The sequence below is a fragment of the Acipenser ruthenus genome, chromosome 40 (assembly GCF_902713425.1).
Source record: "Acipenser ruthenus chromosome 40, fAciRut3.2 maternal haplotype, whole genome shotgun sequence".
NCBI classification, from domain to species: Eukaryota; Metazoa; Chordata; class Actinopteri; order Acipenseriformes; family Acipenseridae; genus Acipenser; species Acipenser ruthenus.
The window spans coordinates 8,502,947-8,525,636 of record NC_081228.1 but is presented as its reverse complement, the minus strand read 5'-3'; the positions used below and the strand labels follow the sequence as shown (position 1 = coordinate 8,525,636).

At 37.7% G+C, this 22,690-nt stretch overlaps 17 non-coding genes across 17 annotated transcripts; all 17 read right to left on the bottom strand.

Annotated features, from left to right (window-relative positions):
- Nucleotides 1-809: 809 nt before the first annotated feature.
- On the bottom strand, nucleotides 810-881 carry trnaa-ugc (transfer RNA alanine (anticodon UGC)). The gene has a single exon. It is a non-coding gene; the product is annotated as a tRNA-Ala (tRNA).
- A 1,031-nt stretch (nucleotides 882-1,912) lies between these two features.
- trnaa-ugc (transfer RNA alanine (anticodon UGC)) lies at nucleotides 1,913-1,984 on the bottom strand. The gene has a single exon. It is a non-coding gene; the product is annotated as a tRNA-Ala (tRNA).
- A 1,113-nt stretch (nucleotides 1,985-3,097) lies between these two features.
- trnaa-ugc (transfer RNA alanine (anticodon UGC)) lies at nucleotides 3,098-3,170 on the bottom strand. The gene has a single exon. It is a non-coding gene; the product is annotated as a tRNA-Ala (tRNA).
- Nucleotides 3,171-4,384: 1,214 nt separating this feature from the next.
- On the bottom strand, nucleotides 4,385-4,456 carry trnaa-ugc (transfer RNA alanine (anticodon UGC)). The gene has a single exon. It is a non-coding gene; the product is annotated as a tRNA-Ala (tRNA).
- A 1,134-nt stretch (nucleotides 4,457-5,590) lies between these two features.
- trnaa-ugc (transfer RNA alanine (anticodon UGC)) lies at nucleotides 5,591-5,662 on the bottom strand. The gene has a single exon. It is a non-coding gene; the product is annotated as a tRNA-Ala (tRNA).
- A 1,212-nt stretch (nucleotides 5,663-6,874) lies between these two features.
- On the bottom strand, nucleotides 6,875-6,946 carry trnaa-ugc (transfer RNA alanine (anticodon UGC)). Its single transcript has one exon. It is a non-coding gene; the product is annotated as a tRNA-Ala (tRNA).
- Nucleotides 6,947-8,158: 1,212 nt separating this feature from the next.
- Nucleotides 8,159-8,230, bottom strand: trnaa-ugc (transfer RNA alanine (anticodon UGC)). The gene has a single exon. It is a non-coding gene; the product is annotated as a tRNA-Ala (tRNA).
- Nucleotides 8,231-10,764: 2,534 nt separating this feature from the next.
- Nucleotides 10,765-10,836, bottom strand: trnaa-ugc (transfer RNA alanine (anticodon UGC)). The gene has a single exon. It is a non-coding gene; the product is annotated as a tRNA-Ala (tRNA).
- A 1,211-nt stretch (nucleotides 10,837-12,047) lies between these two features.
- Nucleotides 12,048-12,119, bottom strand: trnaa-ugc (transfer RNA alanine (anticodon UGC)). Its single transcript has one exon. It is a non-coding gene; the product is annotated as a tRNA-Ala (tRNA).
- Nucleotides 12,120-13,324: 1,205 nt separating this feature from the next.
- Nucleotides 13,325-13,396, bottom strand: trnaa-ugc (transfer RNA alanine (anticodon UGC)). Its single transcript has one exon. It is a non-coding gene; the product is annotated as a tRNA-Ala (tRNA).
- A 1,207-nt stretch (nucleotides 13,397-14,603) lies between these two features.
- trnaa-ugc (transfer RNA alanine (anticodon UGC)) lies at nucleotides 14,604-14,675 on the bottom strand. Its single transcript has one exon. It is a non-coding gene; the product is annotated as a tRNA-Ala (tRNA).
- Nucleotides 14,676-15,876: 1,201 nt separating this feature from the next.
- trnaa-ugc (transfer RNA alanine (anticodon UGC)) lies at nucleotides 15,877-15,948 on the bottom strand. The gene has a single exon. It is a non-coding gene; the product is annotated as a tRNA-Ala (tRNA).
- Nucleotides 15,949-17,156: 1,208 nt separating this feature from the next.
- Nucleotides 17,157-17,228, bottom strand: trnaa-ugc (transfer RNA alanine (anticodon UGC)). The gene has a single exon. It is a non-coding gene; the product is annotated as a tRNA-Ala (tRNA).
- Nucleotides 17,229-18,430: 1,202 nt separating this feature from the next.
- trnaa-ugc (transfer RNA alanine (anticodon UGC)) lies at nucleotides 18,431-18,502 on the bottom strand. Its single transcript has one exon. It is a non-coding gene; the product is annotated as a tRNA-Ala (tRNA).
- Nucleotides 18,503-19,708: 1,206 nt separating this feature from the next.
- trnaa-ugc (transfer RNA alanine (anticodon UGC)) lies at nucleotides 19,709-19,780 on the bottom strand. Its single transcript has one exon. It is a non-coding gene; the product is annotated as a tRNA-Ala (tRNA).
- Nucleotides 19,781-20,990: 1,210 nt separating this feature from the next.
- trnaa-ugc (transfer RNA alanine (anticodon UGC)) lies at nucleotides 20,991-21,062 on the bottom strand. The gene has a single exon. It is a non-coding gene; the product is annotated as a tRNA-Ala (tRNA).
- A 1,201-nt stretch (nucleotides 21,063-22,263) lies between these two features.
- Nucleotides 22,264-22,335, bottom strand: trnaa-ugc (transfer RNA alanine (anticodon UGC)). Its single transcript has one exon. It is a non-coding gene; the product is annotated as a tRNA-Ala (tRNA).
- Nucleotides 22,336-22,690: the final 355 nt, after the last annotated feature.

Genomic DNA, 22,690 nt, shown 5'->3' with positions numbered 1-22,690 from the left:
CTACCACCGCTACGCTCCCCTGCCTCCAAAGCCCGCTACTTCTCCACCCTTGCTCCGCAGTGGTGGAATGACCTTCCTACAGATGTCAGGACTGCCCAGTCCCTGACCACATTCCGGCCCCTCCTTAAGACTCACCTCTTCAAAGAGCACCTGTAGAACTACTCTGTATCCTGGGACACTATCACCCTTCATGTAAATGTGCTTTATTTTAATCTTATCAGCCCCTATTTTACTGCATTTAATCCTGTACTTCAGAATACTGTAATCTGCCAAGTTTTTAACCTGTAGTACTTTGTATTTAATCACATCCTGATGTAACTATCACTATTTAATCATATCCTGATGTAACTATCACTATTACCTGCTGTATTATTGAATTGTGGTTTGTCAAACTTGTACTTTACTTGAACAAAAGTTATTGTATTTCTTGCTCTTATTGTATTACTTGTATTGTAACGCTTGAAATGTTTTTGCTTACGATTGTAAGTCGCCCTGGATAAGGGCGTCTGCTAAGAAATAAATAATAATAATATATATATATATATATATATATATATATATATATATATATATATATATATATATATATATATATATATATATATATATATATATATATATATATGTTTATAATTATAAATCAAAAGTTAGATAGTGATTAATAAAATAAATAATATTGACATTTATAAATCAAAAGATAGATAGATTGATTGAATGAATGAAACCAGAAAGGTATGGGTGATGGAAGAGAGTTTTTAATAAACAACAAATTGTGATTTCATGGAAGAACGGGTTAAAGAAATACCACCTGGAGATGCCGGGGATTGAACCCGGGGCCTCATACATGCAAAGCATGCACTCTACCACTGAGCTACAACCCCTGTTGGTATTGAGTCCTTGCTTTGTGCAACTGGCCCCTTTGATTTCCAGGGTAAGCTGTGTGCTTTGCTTTCCATCCTGAAATGTGTGTGTTTTCTTACCTCAACTTTGCTGTGCCAGTTACAACAGTGCAGGGCTCTGTGGCGCAATGGATAGAGTGCTGGACTTTTAGACTGGCTGTGTAGTGTGATGCAAAGGTTGCAGGTTTGAGTTCCGCCAGAGTTGTAAATGTTTACGTGTGCCAGCTGCTCGGTGTGCTAAACTGAAGGTCTACAAAACTGTCCCAGGACTTGGTGGACAGTAAGGTTATTTTGTTTTGACAGCTTCCCTCAATTTTTCTGAGATCTCCTCACGGTGCTCCATGTGGTGCACTTGTTTTGTGTGTGGTACTTATACGGCAGGATGCTGCGGTTGTGAGTTGGAGGCTCACCGGGAGCTGCTTTTTCAAAATTTGTAATCTGGATACAAATTATCTGGATTTGTAATCCTATATTTTGTCATCGAGATTACTTTTTAAAATGCTGGACTTTTAAATCGCAATTATTCATAATATGGATAATCCAGCAGTGACATTTTCTGAACAAATGGATCAAAACGATCCAGATTAGAAGTTTTGAAGAACCGGCTCCTGGAGCATATCTCTTTTGTGTCTCCCTCTGGTCCTGTTATTCTGATTAATTTAGCTTCAATGACAACATTAATCATGTGAAACGGAGAAGATAAGAAGACTTTTTTTGTAATGGCATGGCTAATAGATGGATGGATAGAGAGAAGGAAAGAGGTAAAAAATAATATTTATTTTTAGAAATCAAAATATATATAGAGAAAAAAATATATATATATATGTATGTTTATAATTATAAATCAAAAGTTAGATAGTGATTAATAAAATAAATAATATTGACATTTATAAATCAAAAGATAGATAGATTGATTGAATGAATGAAACCAGAAAGGGCTGGGTGATGGAAAAGAGTTCTTAATAAACAACAAATTGTGATTTCATGGAAGAACGGGGTAATGAAATACCACCTGGAGATGCCGGGGATTGAACCCGGGGCCTCATACATGCAAAACATGCGCTCTACCACTGAGCTACATCCCCTGTTGGCTTTGAATCCTTGCTTTGTGCAACTGGCCCCTTTGATTTCCAGGGTAAGCTGTGTGCTTTGCTTTCCATCCTGAAATGTGTGTGTTTTCTTACCTCAAATTTGCCGTGCCAGTTACAACAGGGCAGGGCTCTGTGGTGCAATGTATAGTGTGCTGGACTTTTAGACTGGCTGTGTAGTGTGATGCAAAGGTTGCGGGTTTGAGTTCCGCCAGAGTTGTAAATGTTTACGTGTGTTTTTTTGGATTAATTTGATTCAAACCCAGGATCTCCTGTTTACAAGGCAGGTGTTTTAACCATCTAAGCCGCAATGCCCCACACTTGCCAGCTGCTCGGTGTCCTAAACTGAAGGTCTACAAAACTGTCCCAGGACTTGGTGGACAGTAAGGTTATTTTGTTTTGACAGCTTCCCTCAATTTTTCTGAGATCTCCTCACGGTGCTCCATGTGGTGCACTAGTTTTGTGTGTGGTACTTATACGGCAGGATGCTGCGGTTGTGAGTTGGAGGCTCACCGGGAGCTGCTTTTTCAAAACTTGTAATCTGGATACAAATTATCTGGATTTGTAATCCTATATTTTGTGATCGAGATTACTTTTTAAAATGCTGGACTTTTTAATCGCAATTATTCATAATATGGATAATCCAGCAGTGACATTTTCTGAACAAATGGATCAAAACGATCCAGATTACAAGTTTTGAAGAACCGGCTCCTGGAGCATATCTCTTTTGTGTCTCCCTCTGGTCCTGTTATTCTGATTAATTTAGCTTCAATGACAACATTAATCATGTGAAACGGAGAAGATAAGAAGACTTTTTTTTGTAATGGCATGGCTAATAGATGGATGGATAGAGAGAAGGAAAGAGGTAAAAAATAATATTTATTTTTAGAAATCAAAATATAGATAGAGAAAAAAAATATATATATGTTTATAATTATAAATCAAAAGTTAGATAGTGATTAATAAAATAAATAATATTGACATTTACAACTCAAAAGATAGATAGATTGATTGAATGAATGAAACCAGAAAGGGCTGGGTGATGGAAGAGAGTTTTTAATAAACAACAAATTGTGATTTCATGGAAGAACGGGGTAAAGAAATACCACCTGGAGATGCCGGAGATTGAACCCGGGGCCCTCACACATGCAAAGCATACGCTCTACCACTGAGCTACATCCCCTGTTGGCTTTGAGTCTTTGCTTTGTGCAACTGGCCCCTTTGATTTCCAGGGTAAGCTGTGTGCTTTGCTTTCCATCCTGAAATGTGTGTGTTTTCTTACCTCAACTTTGCCGTGCCAGTTACAACAGTGCAGGGCTCTGTGGCGCAATGGATAGTGTGTTGGACTTTTAGACTGGCTGTGTAGTGTGATGCAAAGGTTGCGGGTTTGAGTTCCGCCAGAGTTGTAAATGTTTACGTGTGTTTTTTTGGATTAATTTGATTCAAACCCAGGATCTCCTGTTTACAAGGCAGGTGCTTTAACCATCTAAGCCGCAATGCCCCACACTTGCCAGCTGCTCGGTGTGCTAAACTGAAGGTCTACAAAACTGTCCCAGGACTTGGTGGACAGTAAGGTTATTTTGTTTTGACAGCTTCCCTCAATTTTTCTGAGATCTCCTCACGGTGCTCCATGTGGTGCACTTGTTTTGTGTGTGGTACTTATACGGCAGGATGCTGCGGTTGTGAGTTGGAGGCTCACCGGGAGCTGCTTTTTCAAAACTTGTAATCTGGATACAAATTATCTGGATTTGTAATCCTATATTTTGTGATCGAGATTACTTTTTAAAATGCTGGACTTTTTAATCGCAATTATTCATAATATGGATAATCCAGCAGTGACATTTTCTGAACAAATGGATCAAAACGATCCAGATCACAAGTTTTGAAGAACCGGCTCCTGGAGCATATCTCTTTTGTGTCTCCCTCTGGTCCTGTATTCTGATTAATTTAGCTTCAATGACAACATTAATCATGTGAAACGGAGAAGAAAAGAAGACTTTTTTTTTGTAATGGCATGGCTAATAGATGGATGGATAGAGAGAAGGAGAAAGTTAAAAATAATAATATTTATTTTTAGATAAAAATACCTTTTTTGTAATGGTATGGTTAATAGATGGATGGATAGAGAGAAGGAAAGAGGTAAAAAATAAAATTTATTTTTAGAAATCAAAATATAGATAGAGAAAAAAAAAATATATATATATATATGTTTATAATTATAAATCAAAACTTAGATAGTGATTAATAAAAATAAATAATATTGACATTTATAAATCAAAAGTTAGATAGATAGATAGATTGAATGAATGAAACCAGAAAGGGCTGGGTGATGGAAGAGAGTTTTTAATAAACAACAAATTCTGATTTAATGGAAGAATGGGGTAAAGAAATACCACCTGGAGATGCCGGGGATTGAACCCGGGGCCTCATACATGCAAAACATGCTCTCTACCACTGAGCTACATCCCCTGTTGGCTTTTAGTCCTTGCTTTGTGCAACTGGCCCCTTTGATTTCCAGGGTAAGCTGTGTGCTTTGCTTTCCATCCTGAAATGTGTGTGTTTTCTTACCTCAACTTTGCTGTGCCAGTTACAACAGTGCAGGGCTCTGTGGCGCAATGGATAGTGTGTTGGACTTTTAGACTGGCTGTGTAGTGTGATGCAAAGGTTGCGGGTTTGAGTTCCGCCAGAGTTGTAAATGTTTACGTGTGTTTTTTTGGATTAATTTGATTCAAACCCAGGATCTCCTGTTTACAAGGCAGGTGCTTTAACCATCTAAGCCGCAATGCCCCACACTTGCCAGCTGCTCGGTGTGCTAAACTGAAGGTCTACAAAACTGTCCCAGGACTTGGTGGACAGTAAGGTTATTTTGTTTTGACAGCTTCCCTCAATTTTTCTGAGATCTCCTCACGGTGCTCCATGTGGTGCACTTGTTTTGTGTGTAGTACTTATACGGCAGGATGCTGCGGTTGTGAGTTGGAGGCTCACCGGGAGCTGCTTTTTCAAAACTTGTAATCTGGATACAAATTATCTGGATTTGTAATCCTATATTTTGTGATCGAGATTACTTTTTAAAATGCTGGGCATTTTAATCGCAATTATTCATAATATGGATAATCCAGCAGTGACATTTTCTGAACAAATGGATCAAAACGATCCAGATTACAAGTTTTGAAGAACCGGCTCCTGGAGCATATCTCTTTTGTGTCTCCCTCTGGTCCTGTTATTCTGATTAATTTAGCTTCAATGACAACATTAATCATGTGAAACGGAGAAGATAAGAAGACTTTTTTTTTGTAATGGCATGGCTAATAGATGGATGGATAGAGAGAAGGAAAGAGGTAAAAAATAATATTTATTTTTAGAAATCAAAATATATATAGAGAAAAAATATATATATATATATATATATATGTATGTTTATAATTATAAATCAAAAGTTAGATAGTGATTAATAAAATAAATAATATTGACATTTATAAATCAAAAGATAGATAGATAAATAGATTGATTGAATGAATCCAGAAAGGACTGGGTGATGGAAGAGAGTTTTTAATAAACAACAAATTGTGATTTCATGGAAGAACGGGGTAAAGAAATACCACCTGGAGATGCCGGGGATTGAACCCGGGGCCTCATACATGCAAAACATGCGCTCTACCACTGAGCTACATCCCCTGTTGACATTGAGTCCTTGCTTTGTGCAACTGGCCCCTTTGATTTCCAGGGTAAGCTGTGTGCTTTGCTTTCCATCCTGAAATGTGTGTGTTTTCTTACCTCAACTTTGCCGTGACAGTTACAACAGTGCAGGGCTCTGTGGCGCAATGGATAGTGTGTTGGACTTTTAGACTGGCTGTGTATTGTGATGCAAAGGTTGCGGGTTTGAGTTCCGCCAGAGTTGTAAATGTTTACGTGTGTTTTTTTGGAATAATTTGCTTCAAACCCAGGATCTCCTGTTTACAAGGCAGGTGCTTTAACCATCTAAGCCGCAATGCCCCACACTTGCCAGCTGCTCGGTGTGCTAAACTGAAGGTCTACAAAACTGTCCCAGGACTTGGTGGACAGTAAGGTTATTTTGTTTTGACAGCTTCCCTCAATTTTTCTGAGATCTCCTCACGGTGCTCCATGTGGTGCACTTGTTTTGTGTGTGGTACTTATACGGCAGGATGCTGCGGTTGTGAGTTGGAGGCTCACCGGGAGCTGCTTTTTCAAAATTTGTAATCTGGATACAAATTATCTGGATTTGTAATCCTATATTTTGTGATCGAGATTACTTTTTAAAATGCTGGACTTTTTAATCGCAATTATTCATAATATGGATAATCCAGCAGTGACATTTTCTGAACAAATGGATCAAAACGATCCAGATTACAAGTTTTGAAGAACCGGCTCCTGGAGCATATCTCTTTTGTGTCTCCCTCTGGTCCTGTTATTCTGATTAATTTAGCTTCAATGACAACATTAATCATGTGAAACGGAGAAGATAAGAAGACTTTTTTTTTGTAATGGCATGGCTAATAGATGGATGGATAGAGAGAAGGAGAAAGTTAAAAATAATAATATTTATTTTTAGATAAAAATACCTTTTTTGTAATGGTATGGCTAATAGATGGATGGATAGAGAGAAGGAAAGAGGTAAAAAATAATATTTATTTTTAGAAATCAAAATATAGATAGAGAAAAAAAATATATATATATATATGTTTATAATTATAAATCAAAAGTTAGATAGTGATTAATAAAATAAATAATATTGACATTTATAAATCAAAAGATAGATAGATAGATAGATTGAATGAATGAAACCAGAAAGGGCTGGGTGATGGAAGAGAGTTTTTAATAAACAACAAATTGTGATTTCATGGAAGAATGGGGTAAAGAAATACCACCTGGAGATGCCGGGGATTGAACCCGGGGCCTCATACATGCAAAACATTTGCTCTACCACTGAGCTACATCCCCTGTTGGCTTTGAGTCCTTGCTTTGTGCAACTGGCCCCTTTGATTTCCAGGGTAAGCTGTGTGCTTTGCTTTCCATCCTGAAATGTGTGTGTTTTCTTACCTCAACTTTGCTGTGCCAGTTACAACAGTGCAGGGCTCTGTGGCGCAATGGATAGTGTGTTGGACTTTTAGACTGGCTGTGTATTGTGATGCAAAGGTTGCGGGTTTGAGTTCCGCCAGAGTTGTAAATGTTTACGTGTGTTTTTTTGGAATAATTTGCTTCAAACCCAGGATCTCCTGTTTACAAGGCAGGTGCTTTAACCATCTAAGCCGCAATGCCCCACACTTGCCAGCTGCTCGGTGTGCTAAACTGAAGGTCTACAAAACTGTCCCAGGACTTGGTGGACAGTAAGGTTATTTTGTTTTGACAGCTTCCCTCAATTTTTCTGAGATCTCCTCACGGTGCTCCATGTGGTGCACTTGTTTTGTGTGTGGTACTTATACGGCAGGATGCTGCGGTTGTGAGTTGGAGGCTCACCGGGAGCTGCTTTTTCAAAATTTGTAATCTGGATACAAATTATCTGGATTTGTAATCCTATATTTTGTGATCGAGATTACTTTTTAAAATGCTGGACTTTTTAATCGCAATTATTCATAATATGGATAATCCAGCAGTGACATTTTCTGAACAAATGGATCAAAACGATCCAGATTACAAGTTTTGAAGAACCGGCTCCTGGAGCATATCTCTTTTGTGTCTCCCTCTGGTCCTGTTATTCTGATTAATTTAGCTTCAATGACAACATTAATCATGTGAAACGGAGAAGATAAGAAGACTTTTTTTTTGTAATGGCATGGCTAATAGATGGATGGATAGAGAGAAGGAGAAAGTTAAAAATAATAATATTTATTTTTAGATAAAAATACCTTTTTTGTAATGGTATGGCTAATAGATGGATGGATAGAGAGAAGGAAAGAGGTAAAAAATAATATTTATTTTTAGAAATCAAAATATAGATAGAGAAAAAAAATATATATATATATATGTTTATAATTATAAATCAAAAGTTAGATAGTGATTAATAAAATAAATAATATTGACATTTATAAATCAAAAGATAGATAGATAGATAGATTGAATGAATGAAACCAGAAAGGGCTGGGTGATGGAAGAGAGTTTTTAATAAACAACAAATTGTGATTTCATGGAAGAATGGGGTAAAGAAATACCACCTGGAGATGCCGGGGATTGAACCCGGGGCCTCATACATGCAAAACATGCGCTCTACCACTGAGCTACATCCCCTGTTGGCTTTGAGTCCTTGCTTTGTGCAACTGGCCCCTTTGATTTCCAGGGTAAGCTGTGTGCTTTGCTTTCCATCCTGAAATGTGTGTGTTTTCTTACCTCAACTTTGCTGTGCCAGTTACAACAGTGCAGGGCTCTGTGGCGCAATGGATAGTGTGTTGGACTTTTAGACTGGCTGTGTAGTGTGATGCAAAGGTTGCGGGTTTGAGTTCCGCCAGAGTTGTAAATGTTTACGTGTGTTTTTTTGGATTAATTTGATTCAAACCCAGGATCTCCTGTTTACAAGGCAGGTGCTTTAACCATCTAAGCCGCAATGCCCCACACTTGCCAGCTGCTCGGTGTGCTAAACTGAAGGTCTACAAAACTGTCCCAGGACTTGGTGGACAGTAAGGTTATTTTGTTTTGACAGCTTCCCTCAATTTTTCTGAGATCTCCTCACGGTGCTCCATGTGGTGCACTTGTTTTGTGTGTAGTACTTATACGGCAGGATGCTGCGGTTGTGAGTTGGAGGCTCACCGGGAGCTGCTTTTTCAAAACTTGTAATCTGGATACAAATTATCTGGATTTGTAATCCTATATTTTGTGATCGAGATTACTTTTTAAAATGCTGGGCATTTTAATCGCAATTATTCATAATATGGATAATCCAGCAGTGACATTTTCTGAACAAATGGATCAAAACGATCCAGATTACAAGTTTTGAAGAACCGGCTCCTGGAGCATATCTCTTTTGTGTCTCCCTCTGGTCCTGTTATTCTGATTAATTTAGCTTCAATGACAACATTAATCATGTGAAACGGAGAAGATAAGAAGACTTTTTTTTTGTAATGGCATGGCTAATAGATGGATGGATAGAGAGAAGGAGAAAATTAAAAATAATAATATTTATTTTTAGATAAAAAGACCTTTTTTGTAATGGTATGGCTAATAGATGGATGGATAGAGAGAAGGAAAGAGGTAAAAAATAATATTTATTTATAGAAATCAAAATATAGATAGAGAAAATATATATATATATATATATATATATATATATATATATATATATATATATATATATATATATGTTTATAATTATAAATCAAAAGTTAGATAGTGATTAATAAAATAAATAATATTGACATTTATAAATCAAAAGTTGATAGATAAATAGATTGATTGAATGAATGAAACCAGAAAGGGCTGGGTGATGGAAGAGAGTTTTTAATAAACAACAAATTGTGATTTCATGGAAGAACGGGGTAAAGAAATACCACCTGGAGATGCTGGGGATTGAACCCGGGGCCTCATACATGCAAATCATGCGCGCTACCACTGAGCTACATCCCCTGTTGGCATTGAGTCCTTGCTTTGTGCAACTGGCCCCTTTGATTTCCAGAGTAAGCTGTGTGCTTTGCTTTCCATCCTGAAATGTGTGTGTTTTCTTACCTCAACTTTGCCGTGCCAGTTACAACAGTGCAGGGCTCTGTGGCACAATGGATAGTGTGCTGGACTTTTAGACTGGCTGTGTAGTGTGATGCAAAGGTTGCGGGTTTGAATTCCACCAGAGTTGTAAATGTTTATGTGTGTTTTTTTGGATTAATTTGATTGAAACCCAGGATCTCCTGTTTACAAGGCAGGTGCTTTAACCATCTAAGCCGCAATGCCCCACACTTGCCAGCTGCTCGGTGTGCTAAACTGAAGGTCTACAAAACTGTCCCAGGACTTGGTGGACAGTAAGGTTATTTTGTTTTGACAGCTTCCCTCAATTTTTCTGAGATCTCCTCACGGTGTTCCATGTGGTGCACTTGTTTTGTGTGTGGTACTTATACGGCAGGATGCTGCGGTTGTGAGTTGGAGGCTCACCGGGAGCTGCTTTTTCAAAACTTGTAATCTGGATACAAATTATCTGGATTTGTAATCCTATATTTTGTGATCGAGATTACTTTTTAAAATGCTGGACTTTTTAATCGCAATTATTCATAATATGGATAATCCAGCAGTGACATTTTCTGAACAAATGGATCAAAACGATCCAGATTACAAGTTTTGAAGAACCGGCTCCTGGAGCATATCTCTTTTGTGTCTCCCTCTGGTCCTGTTATTCTGATTAATTTAGCTTCAATGACAACATTAATCATGTGAAACGGAGAAGATAAGAAGGCTTTTTTTTTGTAATGGCATGGCTAATAGATGGATGGATAGAGAGAAGGAGAAAGTTAAAAATAATAATATTTATTTTTAGATAAAAATACCTTTTTTGTAATGGTATGGCTAATAGATGGATGGATAGAGAGAAGGAAAGAGGTAAAAAATAATATTTATTTTTAGAAATCAAAATATAGATAGAGAAAAAAATATATATATATATGTTTATAATTATAAATCAAAAGTTAGATAGTGATTAATAAAATAAATAATATTGACATTTATAAATCAAAAGCTGGATAGATTGATTGAATGAATGAAACCAGAAAGGGCTGGGTGATGGAAGAGAGTTTTTAATAAACAACAAATTGTGATTTCATGGAAGAACGGGGTAAAGAAATACCACCTGGAGATGCCGGGGATTGATCCCGGGGCCTCATACATGCAAAGCATGCGCTCTACCACTGAGCTACATCCCCTGTTGGCATTGAGTCCTTGCTTTGTGCAACTGGCCCCTTTGATTTCCAGGGTAAGCTGTGTGCTTTGCTTTCCATCCTGAAATGTGTGTGTTTTCTTACCTCAACTTTGCTGTGCCAGTTACAACAGTGCAGGGCTCTGTGGCGCAATGGATAGTGTGCTGGACTTTTAGACTGGCTGTGTAGTGTGATGCAAAGGTTGCGGGTTTGAGTTCCGCCAGAGTTGTAAATGTTTAAGTGTGTGTTATTGGATTAATTTGATTCAAACCCAGGATCTCCTGTCTACAAGGCAGGTGCTTTAACCATCTAAGCCGCAATGCCCCACACTTGCCAGCTGCTCGGTGTGCTAAACTGAAGGTCTACAAAACTGTCCCAGGACTTGGTGGACAGTAAGGTTATTTTGTTTTGACAGCTTCCCTCAATTTTTCTGAGATCTCTTCACGGTGCTCCATGTGGTGCACTTGTTTTGTGTGTGGTACTTATACGGCAGGATGCTGCGGTTGTGAGTTGGAGGCTCACCGGGAGCTGCTTTTTCAAAACTTGTAATCTGGATACAAATTATCTGGATTTGTAATCCTATATTTTGTGATCGAGATTACTTTTTAAAATGCTGGACTTTTTAATCGCAATTATTCATAATATGGATAATCCAGCAGTGACATTTTCTGAACAAATGGATCAAAACGATTCAGATTACAAGTTTTGAAGAACCGGCTCCTGGAGCATATCTCTTTTGTTATTCTGATTAATTTAGCTTCAATGACAACATTAATCATGTGAAACGGAGAAGATAAGAAGACTTTTTTTTTGTAATGGCATGGCTAATAGATGGATGGATAGAGAGAAGGAGAAAGTTAAAAATAATAATATTTATTTTTAGATAAAAATACCTTTTTTGTAATGGTATGGCAAATAGATGGATGGATAGAGAGAAGGAAAGAGGTAAAAAATAATATTTATTTTTAGAAATCAAAATATAGATAGAGAAATATATATATATATATATATATATATATGTATATATATATATGTTTATAATTATAAATCAAAAGTTAGATAGTGATTAATAAAATAAATAATATTGACATTTATAAATCAAAAGATAGATAGATTGATTGAATGAATGAAACCAGAAAGGGCTGGGTGATGGAAGAGAGTTTTTAATAAACAACAAATTGTGATTTCATGGAAGAACGGGGTAAAGAAATACCACCTGGAGATGCCGGGGATTGAACCCGGGGCCTCATACATGCAAAGCATGCGCTCTACCACTGAGCTACATCCCCTGTTGGCAATGAGTCCTTGCTTTGTGCAACTGGCCCCTTTGATTTCCAGGGTAAGCTGTGTGCTTTGCTTTCCATCCTGAAATGTGTGTGTTTTCTTACCTCAACTTTGCCGTGCCAGTTACAACAGTGCAGGGCTCTGTGGCGCAATGTATAGTGTGCTGGACTTTTAGACTGGCTGTGTAGTGTGATGCAAAGGTTGCGGGTTTGAGTTCCGCCAGAGTTGTAAATGTTTACGAGTGTTTTTTTGGATTAATTTGATTCAAACCCAGGATCTCCTGTTTACAAGGCAGGTGTTTTAACCATCTAAGACGCAATGCCCCACACTTGCCAGCTGCTCGGTGTGCTAAACTGAAGGTCTACAAAACTGTCCCAGGACTTGGTGGACAGTAAGGTTATTTTGTTTTGACAGCTTCCCTCAATTTTTCTGAGATCTCCTCACGGTGCTCCATGTGGTGCACTTGTTTTGTGTGTGGTACTTATACGGCAGGATGCTGCGGTTGTGAGTTGGAGGCTCACCGGGAGCTGCTTTTTCAAAACTTGTATTCTGGATACAAATTATCTGGATTTGTAATCCTATATTTTGTGATCGAGATTACTTTTTAAAATGCTGGACTTTTTAATCGCAATTATTCATAATATGGATAATCCAGCAGTGACATTTTCTGAACAAATGGATCAAAACGATCCAGATTACAAGTTTTGAAGAAGCGGCTCCTGGAGCATATCTCTTTTGTGTCTCCCTCTGGTCCTGTTATTCTGATTAATTTAGCTTCAATGACAACATTAATCATGTGAAACGGAGAAGATAAGAAGGCTTTTTTTTTGTAATGGCATGGCTAATAGATGGATGGATAGAGAGAAGGAGAAAGTTAAAAATAATAATATTTATTTTTAGATAAAAATACCTTTTTTGTAATGGTATGGCTAATAGATGGATGGATAGAGAGAAGGAAAGAGGTAAAAAATAATATTTATTTTTAGAAATCAAAATATAGATAGAGAAAAAAATATATATATATATGTTTATAATTATAAATCAAAAGTTAGATAGTGATTAATAAAATAAATAATATTGACATTTATAAATCAAAAGCTGGATAGATTGATTGAATGAATGAAACCAGAAAGGGCTGGGTGATGGAAGAGAGTTTTTAATAAACAACAAATTGTGATTTCATGGAAGAACGGGGTAAAGAAATACCACCTGGAGATGCTGGGGATTGAACCCGGGGCCTCATACATGCAAATCATGCGCTCTACCACTGAGCTACATCCCCTGTTGGCATTGAGTCCTTGCTTTGTGCAACTGGCCCCTTTGATTTCCAGGGTAAGCTGTGTGCTTTGCTTTCCATCCTGAAATGTGTGTGTTTTCTTACCTCAACTTTGCTGTGCCAGTTACAACAGTGCAGGGCTCTGTGGCGCAATGGATAGTGTGCTGGACTTTTAGACTGGCTGTGTAGTGTGATGCAAAGGTTGCGGGTTTGAGTTCCGCCAGAGTTGTAAATGTTTAAGTGTGTGTTATTGGATTAATTTGATTCAAACCCAGGATCTCCTGTCTACAAGGCAGGTGCTTTAACCATCTAAGCCGCAATGCCCCACACTTGCCAGCTGCTCGGTGTGCTAAACTGAAGGTCTACAAAACTGTCCCAGGACTTGGTGGACAGTAAGGTTATTTTGTTTTGACAGCTTCCCTCAATTTTTCTGAGATCTCTTCACGGTGCTCCATGTGGTGCACTTGTTTTGTGTGTGGTACTTATACGGCAGGATGCTGCGGTTGTGAGTTGGAGGCTCACCGGGAGCTGCTTTTTCAAAACTTGTAATCTGGATACAAATTATCTGGATTTGTAATCCTATATTTTGTGATCGAGATTACTTTTTAAAATGCTGGACTTTTTAATCGCAATTATTCATAATATGGATAATCCAGCAGTGACATTTTCTGAACAAATGGATCAAAACGATTCAGATTACAAGTTTTGAAGAACCGGCTCCTGGAGCATATCTCTTTTGTTATTCTGATTAATTTAGCTTCAATGACAACATTAATCATGTGAAACGGAGAAGATAAGAAGACTTTTTTTTTGTAATGGCATGGCTAATAGATGGATGGATAGAGAGAAGGAGAAAGTTAAAAATAATAATATTTATTTTTAGATAAAAATACCTTTTTTGTAATGGTATGGCAAATAGATGGATGGATAGAGAGAAGGAAAGAGGTAAAAAATAATATTTATTTTTAGAAATCAAAATATAGATAGAGAAATATATATATATATATATATATATATGTATATATATATGTTTATAATTATAAATCAAAAGTTAGATAGTGATTAATAAAATAAATAATATTGACATTTATAAATCAAAAGATAGATAGATTGATTGAATGAATGAAACCAGAAAGGGCTGGGTGATGGAAGAGAGTTTTTAATAAACAACAAATTGTGATTTCATGGAAGAACGGGGTAAAGAAATACCACCTGGAGATGCCGGGGATTGAACCCGGGGCCTCATACATGCAAAGCATGCGCTCTACCACTGAGCTACATCCCCTGTTGGCAATGAGTCCTTGCTTTGTGCAACTGGCCCCTTTGATTTCCAGGGTAAGCTGTGTGCTTTGCTTTCCATCCTGAAATGTGTGTGTTTTCTTACCTCAACTTTGCCGTGCCAGTTACAACAGTGCAGGGCTCTGTGGCGCAATGTATAGTGTGCTGGACTTTTAGACTGGCTGTGTAGTGTGATGCAAAGGTTGCGGGTTTGAGTTCCGCCAGAGTTGTAAATGTTTACGAGTGTTTTTTTGGATTAATTTGATTCAAACCCAGGATCTCCTGTTTACAAGGCAGGTGTTTTAACCATCTAAGACGCAATGCCCCACACTTGCCAGCTGCTCGGTGTGCTAAACTGAAGGTCTACAAAACTGTCCCAGGACTTGGTGGACAGTAAGGTTATTTTGTTTTGACAGCTTCCCTCAATTTTTCTGAGATCTCCTCACGGTGCTCCATGTGGTGCACTTGTTTTGTGTGTGGTACTTATACGGCAGGATGCTGCGGTTGTGAGTTGGAGGCTCACCGGGAGCTGCTTTTTCAAAACTTGTATTCTGGATACAAATTATCTGGATTTGTAATCCTATATTTTGTGATCGAGATTACTTTTTAAAATGCTGGACTTTTTAATCGCAATTATTCATAATATGGATAATCCAGCAGTGACATTTTCTGAACAAATGGATCAAAACGATCCAGATTACAAGTTTTGAAGAAGCGGCTCCTGGAGCATATCTCTTTTGTGTCTCCCTCTGGTCCTGTTATTCTGATTAATTTAACTTCAATGACAACATTAATCATGTGAAACGGAGAAGATAAGAAGACTATTTTTTTGTAATGGCATGGCTAATAGATGGATGGATAGAGAGAAGGAGAAAGTTAAAAATAATAATATTTATTTTGAGATAAAAAGACCTTTTTTGTAATGGTATGGCTAATAGATGGATGGATAGAGAGAAGGAAAGAGGTAAAAAATAATATTTATTTTTAGAAATCAAAATATAGATAGAGAAAAAAATATATATATATATGTTTATAATTATGAATCAAAAGTTAGATAGTGATTAATAAAATAAATAATATTGACATTTATAAATCTAAAGATAGATTAATTGAATGAATGAAACCAGAAAGGGCTGGGTGATGGAAGAGAGTTTTTAATAAACAACAAATTGTGATTTCATGGAAGAACGGGGTAAAGAAATACCACCTGGAGATGCCGGGGATTGAACCCGGGGCCTCATACATGCAAAGCATGCGCTCTACCACTGAGCTACATCCCCTGTTGGCATTGAGTCCTTGCTTTGTGCAACTGGCCCCTTTGATTTCCAGGGTAAGCTGTGTGCTTTTCTTTCCATCCTGAAATGTGTGTGTTTTTTTACCTCAACTTTGCCGTGCCAGTTACAACAGTGCAGGGCTCTGTGGCGCAATGGATAGTGTGCTGGACTTTTAGACTGGCTGTGTAGTGTGATGCAAAGGTTGCGGGTTTGAGTTCCGCCAGAGTTGTAAATGTTTAAGTGTGTGTTTTTGGATTAATTTGATTCAAACCCAGGATCTCCTGTCTACAAGGCAGGTGCTTTAACCATCTAAGCCGCAATGCCCCACACTTGCCAGCTGCTCGGTGTGCTAAACTGAAGGTCTACAAAACTGTCCCAGGACTTGGTGGACAGTAAGGTTATTTTGTTTTGACAGCTTCCCTCAATTTTTCTGAGATCTCCTCACGGTGCTCCATGTGGTGCACTTGTTTTGTGTGTGGTACTTATACGGCAGGATGCTGCGGTTGTGAGTTGGAGGCTCACCGGGAGCTGCTTTTTCAAAACTTGTAATCGGGATACAAATTATCTGGATTTGTAATCCTATATTTTGTGATCGAGATTACTTTTTAAAATGCTGGACTTTTTAATCGCAATTATTCATAATATGGATAATCCAGCAGTGACATTTTCTGAACAAATGGATCAAAACGATCCAGATTACAAGTTTTGAAGAAGCGGCTCCTGGAGCATATCTCTTTTGTGTCTCCCTCTGGTCCTGTTATTCTGATTAATTTAGCTTCAATGACAACATTAATCATGTGAAACGGAGAAGATAAGAAGACTTTTTTTTTTGTAATGGCATGGCTAATAGATGGATGGATAGAGAGAAGGAGAAAGTTAAAATAATAATATTTATTTTTAGATAAAAATACCTTTTTTGTAATGGTATGGCAAATAGATGGATGGATAGAGAGAAGGAAAGAGGTAAAAAATAATATTTATTTTTAGAAATCAAAATATAGATAGAGAAAAAAAATATATATATATATATGTTTATAATTATAAATCAAAAGTTAGATAGTGATTAATAAAATAAATAATATTGACATTTATAAATCAAAAGACAGATAGATAGATTGAATGAATGAAACCAGAAAGGGCTGGGTGATGGAAGAGAGTTTTTAATAAAAAACAAATTGTGATTTCATGGAAGAACTGGGTAAAGAAATACCACCTGGAGATGCCGGGGATTGAACCCGGGGCCTCATACATGCAAAGCATGCACTCTACCACTGAGCTACATCCCCTGTTGGCATTGAGTCCTTGCTTTGTGCAACTGGCCCCTTTGATTTCCAGGGTAAGATGTGTGCTTTGCTTTCCATCCTGAAATGTGTGTGTTTTCTTACCTCAACTTTGCCGTGCCAGTTACAACAGTGCAGGGCTCTGTGGCGCAATGGATAGTGTGCTGGACTTTTAGACTGGCAGTGTAGTGTGATGCAAAGGTTGCGGGTTTGAGTTCCGCCAGAGTTGTAAATGTTTAAGTGTGTGTTTTTGGATTAATTTGATTCAAACCCAGGATCTCCTGTTTACAAGGCAGGTGCTTTAACCATCTAAGCCGCAATGCCCCACACTTGCCAGCTGCTCGGTGTGCTAAACTGAAGGTCTACAAAACTGTCCCAGGACTTGGTGGACAGTAAGGTTATTTTGTTTTGACAACTTCCCTCAATTTTTCTGAGATCTCCTCACGGTGCTCCATGTGGTGCACTTGTTTTGTGTGTGGTACTTATACGGCAGGATGCTGCGGTTGTGAGTTGGAGGCTCACCGGGAGCTGCTTTTTCAAAATTTGTAATCTGGATACAAATTATCTGGATTTCTAATCCTATATTTTGTGATCGAGATTACTTTTTAAAATGCTGGACTTTTTAATCGCAATTATTCATAATATGGATAATCCAGCAGTGACATTTTCTGAACAAATGGATCAAAACGATCCAGATTACAAGTTTTGAAGAAGCGGCTCCTGGAGCATATCTCTTTTGTGTCTCCCTCTGGTCCTGTTATTCTGATTAATTTAGCTTCAATGACAACATTAATCATGTGAAACGGAGAAGATAAGAAGACTTTTTTTTTTTGTAATGGCATGCTAATAGATGGATGGATAGAGAGAAGGAGAAAGTTAAAAATAATAATATTTATTTTTAGATAAAAAGACCTTTTTTGTAATGGTATGGCTAATAGATGGATGGATAGAGAGAAGGAAAGAGGTAAAAAATAATATTTATTTTTAGAAATCAAAATATAGATAGAGAAAAAAATATATATATATATGTTTATAATTATGAATCAAAAGTTAGATAGTGATTAATAAAATAAATAATATTGACATTTATAAATCTAAAGATAGATTAATTGAATGAATGAAACCAGAAAGGGCTGGGTGATGGAAGAGAGTTTTTAATAAACAACAAATTGTGATTTCATGGAAGAACGGGGTAAAGAAATACCACCTGGAGATGCCAGGGATTGAACCCGGGGCCTCATACATGCAAAGCATGCGCTCTACCACTGAGCTACATCCCCTGTTGGCATTGAGTCCTTGCTTTGTGCAACTGGCCCCTTTGATTTCCAGAGTAAGCTGTGTGCTTTGCTTTCCATCCTGAAATGTGTGTGTTTTCTTACCTCAACTTTGCCGTGCCAGTTACAACAGTGCAGGGCTCTGTGGCGCAATGGATAGTGTGCTGGACTTTTAGATTGGCTGTGTAGTGTGATGCAAAGGTTGCGGGTTTGAGTTCCGCCAGAGTTGTAAATGTTTATGTGTGTTTTTTTGGATTAATTTGATTGAAACCCAGGATCTCCTGTTTACAAGGCAGGTGCTTTAACCATCTAAGCCGCAATGCCCCACACTTGCCAGCTGCTCGGTGTGCTAAACTGAAGGTCTACAAAACTGTCCCAGGACTTGGTGGACAGTAAGGTTATTTTGTTTTGACAGCTTCCCTCAATTTTTCTGAGATCTCCTCACGGTGCTCCATGTGGTGCACTTGTTTTGTGTGTGGTACTTATACGGCAGGATGCTGCGGTTGTGAGTTGGAGGCTCACCGGGAGCTGCTTTTTCAAAACTTGTAATCTGGATACAAATTATCTGGATTTGTAATCCTATATTTTGTGATCGAGATTACTTTTTAAAATGCTGGACTTTTTAATCGCAATTATTCATAATATGGATAATCCAGCAGTGACATTTTCTGAACAAATGGATCAAAACGATCCAGATTACAAGTTTTGAAGAAGCGGCTCCTGGAGCATATCTCTTTTGTTTCTCCCTCTGGTCCTGTTATTTTGATTAATTTAGCTTCAATGACAACATTAATCATGTGAAACGGAGAAGATAAGAAGACTTTTTTTTTGTAATGGCATGGCTAATAGATGGATGGATAGAGAGAAGGAGAAAGTTAAAAATAATAATATTTATTTTTAGATAAAAAGACCTTTTTTGTAATGGTATGGCTAATAGATGGATGGATAGAGAGAAGGAAAGAGGTAAAAAATAATATTTATTTTTAGAAATCAAAATATAGATAGAGAAAAAAAAAATATATATATATGTTTATAATTATGAATCAAAAGTTAGATAGTGATTAATAAAATAAATAATATTGACATTTATAAATCAAAAGATAGATAGATTGATTGAATGAATGAAACCAGAAAGGGCTGGGTGATGGAAGAGAATTTTTAATAAACAACAAATTGTGATTTCATGGAAGAACGGGGTAAAGAAATACCACCTGGAGATGCCGGGGATTGAACCCGGGGCCTCATACATGCAAAGCATGCGCTCTACCACTGAGCTACATCCCCTGTTGGCATTGAGTCCTTGCTTTGTGCAACTGGCCCCTTTGATTTCCAGGGTAAGCTGTGTGCTTTTCTTTCCATCCTGAAATGTGTGTGTTTTTTTACCTCAACTTTGCCGTGCCAGTTACAACAGTGCAGGGCTCTGTGGCGCAATGGATAGTGTGCTGGACTTTTAGACTGGCTGTGTAGTGTGATGCAAAGGTTGCGGGTTTGAGTTCCGCCAGAGTTGTAAATGTTTAAGTGTGTGTTTTTGGATTAATTTGATTCAAACCCAGGATCTCCTGTCTACAAGGCAGGTGCTTTAACCATCTAAGCCGCAATGCCCCACACTTGCCAGCTGCTCGGTGTGCTAAACTGAAGGTCTACAAAACTGTCCCAGGACTTGGTGGACAGTAAGGTTATTTTGTTTTGACAGCTTCCCTCAATTTTTCTGAGATCTCCTCACGGTGCTCCATGTGGTGCACTTGTTTTGTGTGTGGTACTTATACGGCAGGATGCTGCGGTTGTGAGTTGGAGGCTCACCGGGAGCTGCTTTTTCAAAACTTGTAATCGGGATACAAATTATCTGGATTTGTAATCCTATATTTTGTGATCGAGATTACTTTTTAAAATGCTGGACTTTTTAATCGCAATTATTCATAATATGGATAATCCAGCAGTGACATTTTCTGAACAAATGGATCAAAACGATCCAGATTACAAGTTTTGAAGAAGCGGCTCCTGGAGCATATCTCTTTTGTGTCTCCCTCTGGTCCTGTTATTCTGATTAATTTAGCTTCAATGACAACATTAATCATGTGAAACGGAGAAGATAAGAAGACTTTTTTTTTTGTAATGGCATGGCTAATAGATGGATGGATAGAGAGAAGGAGAAAGTTAAAATAATAATATTTATTTTTAGATAAAAATACCTTTTTTGTAATGGTATGGCAAATAGATGGATGGATAGAGAGAAGGAAAGAGGTAAAAAATAATATTTATTTTTAGAAATCAAAATATAGATAGAGAAAAAATATATATATATATATATATGTTTATAATTATAAATCAAAAGTTAGATAGTGATTAATAAAATAAATAATATTGACATTTATAAATCAAAAGACAGATAGATAGATTGAATGAATGAAACCAGAAAGGGCTGGGTGATGGAAGAGAGTTTTTAATAAAAAACAAATTGTGATTTCATGGAAGAACTGGGTAAAGAAATACCACCTGGAGATGCCGGGGATTGAACCCGGGGCCTCATACATGCAAAGCATGCACTCTACCACTGAGCTACATCCCCTGTTGGCATTGAGTCCTTGCTTTGTGCAACTGGCCCCTTTGATTTCCAGGGTAAGCTGTGTGCTTTGCTTTCCATCCTGAAATGTGTGTGTTTTCTTACCTCAACTTTGCCGTGCCAGTTACAACAGTGCAGGGCTCTGTGGCGCAATGGATAGTGTGCTGGACTTTTAGACTGGCTGTGTAGTGTGATGCAAAGGTTGCGGGTTTGAGTTCCGCCAGAGTTGTAAATGTTTAAGTGTGTGTTTTTGGATTAATTTGATTCAAACCCAGGATCTCCTGATTACAAGGCAGGTGCTTTAACCATCTAAGCCGCAATGCCCCACACTTGCCAGCTGCTCGGTGTGCTAAACTGAAGGTCTACAAAACTGTCCCAGGACTTGGTGGACAGTAAGGTTATTTTGTTTTGACAACTTCCCTCAATTTTTCTGAGATCTCCTCACGGTGCTCCATGTGGTGCACTTGTTTTGTGTGTGGTACTTATACGGCAGGATGCTGCGGTTGTGAGTTGGAGGCTCACCGGGAGCTGCTTTTTCAAAATTTGTAATCTGGATACAAATTATCTGGATTTCTAATCCTATATTTTGTGATCGAGATTACTTTTTAAAATGCTGGACTTTTTAATCGCAATTATTCATAATATGGATAATCCAGCAGTGACATTTTCTGAACAAATGGATCAAAACGATCCAGATTACAAGTTTTGAAGAAGCGGCTCCTGGAGCATATCTCTTTTGTGTCTCCCTCTGGTCCTGTTATTCTGATTAATTTAGCTTCAATGACAACATTAATCATGTGAAACGGAGAAGATAAGAAGACTTTTTTTTGTAATGGCATGGCTAATAGATGGATGGATAGAGAGAAGGAGAAAGTTAAAAATAATAATATTTATTTTTAGATAAAAATACCTTTTTTGTAATGGTATGGCTAATAGATGGATGGATAGAGAGAAGGAAAGAGGTAAAAAATAATATTTATTTTTAGAAATCAAAATATAGATAGAGAAAAAAAAAATATATATATATGTTTATAATTATGAATCAAAAGTTAGATAGTGATTAATAAAATAAATAATATTGACATTTATAAATCTAAAGATAGATTAATTGAATGAATGAAACCAGAAAGGGCTGGGTGATGGAAGAGAGTTTTTAATAAACAACAAATTGTGATTTCATGGAAGAACTGGGTAAAGAAATACTACCTGGAGATGCCGGGGATTGATCCCGGGGCCTCATACATGCAAAGCATGCGCTCTACCACTGAGCTACATCCCCTGTTGGCATTGAGTCCTTGCTTTGTGCAACTGGCCCCTTTGATTTCCAGAGTAAGCTGTGTGCTTTGCTTTCCATCCTGAAATGTGTGTGTTTTCTTACCTCAACTTTGCCGTGCCAGTTACAACAGTGCAGGGCTCTGTGGCGCAATGGATAGTGTGCTGGACTTTTAGACTGGCTGTGTAGTGTGATGCAAAGGTTGCGGGTTTGAGTTCCGCCAGAGTTGTAAATGTTTATGTGTGTTTTTTTGGATTAATTTGATTGAAACCCAGGATCTCCTGTTTACAAGGCAGGTGCTTTAACCATCTAAGCCGCAATGCCCCACACTTGCCAGCTGCTCGGTGTGCTAAACTGAAGG